Genomic DNA, 2,109 nt, shown 5'->3' with positions numbered 1-2,109 from the left:
GATTCCAAGGGCCTGGAGCTCTGGCCCACGGACTTTTTTCGTTCTGGAGTTACCCCGGTGGGTGTGAGTTATTGCACTGGCCCAGGGGAGCTGGGAGGCCCGGTTTGGGAAGTTTTGCAAGCAGGTGCATGAGCCATTTTTCTCTGATGATGTTTAAGAAATGTGCAAGAACAGCGGCCAGAGTCAAGAAACTGGGGGATGGAGAGTGACCTCGAAACCAGACAGAAGGAAGGAAACAGATCTGAAGATGGATGGAAGCCAAAATGGAGGAGTTAGGGGCCTCCTCCCAAGCTGGGCTTTTCTTTTTGTTATTCTTTTTTACAGGTGGGATACCTTTACTAGATCATTGGATTTCCGTTTTTGTGAGTTATTATCAAACTCTGTTATAACTAGGAAAAAGAGAAAAGGAGGCAGGATCTTCGCATTTAATAAATCTGAATACCAAGTTTTCATCCTGGTGCATTTGTTCTTAAAATATCCTGAGAGTCTAGGGTGGAGGGCAAAATATATTTTCATTTATGAGGAGGTCAACTGTTGGAGACTGCATATCAGTTTTTCTGAATCTTTCCTCTTGCAGTCCTCTTTGAATCTTATTGGACATAAGGTTTTAGAACCAGCCTGGACTATTTTATGCTCTTGCTGCCTAAGCACTGGAGGAGAAAAGGGCTGTGGCTCATGATAATACATTTCCACATTTTTAAGGTTTCTGATTCTTCACATAAACACCTCTAGACTATGATGAAGTCTGTTAATCTTTAAATTACTAAGTACTGTTAATCTTTAAATTACTTTACGGTGGGCATAATTATTTTTACATCTATTTTCTTATTTAACCTTATTGACACGCCCCGGGGAATACCCGCCATAAGGAAACCGAAGCTGGAAAAGTTTTCAAGTGTCAATGTGTACAACGAAAGAGAGAAAGATTATTTTAATGCTTCAAATTTATATAACACTTTTTTTCTTTTCCCTCTATATATTTCTTCCCATATGCCCTTCCCCAAACCTTGGTAGGCAGAGCAGGAAATGTTACCCCAGTTTTACAGATAAGAAAACTTGGGCTCTTACGTAGCATGTAGAGGCAGTAAGTCCTGGTTGGGGGATTGGGAAGGAATTCCCCATACTGGGCTTTTGTCTTGTCCTCAGTCGGCTTTTCATTCATAAGACATTTAGGAAGATGGTTTGTAACAGAAACTATTTAAGTATAGGTTGTTAGGATGAATAAAAGAGGGAGAAAGAAACCCTTTTAATATGTTTCTCCCTTCTTTGCTCAATTTTTGTCCAGCAGGAAAACACTTTATTAAAGGTACCCCTTAAAAATTTTAGGGAAATGGGATTTAAAATTAGAAACTACTCATGTCGGACAAAGTTATCTCAAGGACTGTGGGAGAAGACTGGTGTATCAGGAATATAGCAAAGGAAGTGAGATGGGAAAATGAAAACGGGCTGTAGTTTGAAAGTCCCAAAGTGAAATTTAACGCACAAGCCACTTAAATTTAAATCCAACAATTTGTTATATAGCTTAGGCCATAGTAAATGACCCTGTCCTTTTAAGAACTGTTTTTTGAAAAGGAAAACACAGTTTTAAAAACAAATTATGGATGCATTTGCAGTTTTCAGTTAAATAATGAAAAACATCCAACACCAGACCTAACTATCACCCTATCCTGGCTTTTTGGCAGCCAGAAGGCCACATGCCCCAGGTGCTCTGCCATCACTGAGTAGTGGACCTGGACAAAAGTCAGGAACACGGCTACCTCTCTGCGTTACCAGATTCTGATCTCTTGAAAAAAAAAATCTTCAGATCCAGTGGTAGGATGCTCTTTATCCCTGGCAGCAGTTACAGCAAAGATTGGGAAAGCCCTCGCCAGAAAAAAGGCAAAAGTTTCTGAGGCTCTCCACCCCCAGGCGCTGGCCAAGTCCAGGGCCACCGCGGGAGCATCGCGTGTCCACGTGCATTCGGCATGCCCAGCCATCCTTACGTAAGAGTCCGGGACGGGGTTGCAGCTGCTGCTGGTCCCTCTTCCCCGACGGCTAATAATAAACTGGGTCTGCAGTTTCCGGCTCCCGTGCACTCTTCATTGGAGGGTGAGGGGCTGGCTCACTTTG

Source organism: Tupaia chinensis, unplaced genomic scaffold (assembly GCF_000334495.1).
Source record: "Tupaia chinensis unplaced genomic scaffold, TupChi_1.0 Scaffold000248_2, whole genome shotgun sequence".
Lineage (NCBI taxonomy): Eukaryota > Metazoa > Chordata > Mammalia > Scandentia > Tupaiidae > Tupaia > Tupaia belangeri.
This window is presented reverse-complemented; position numbering follows the sequence as displayed.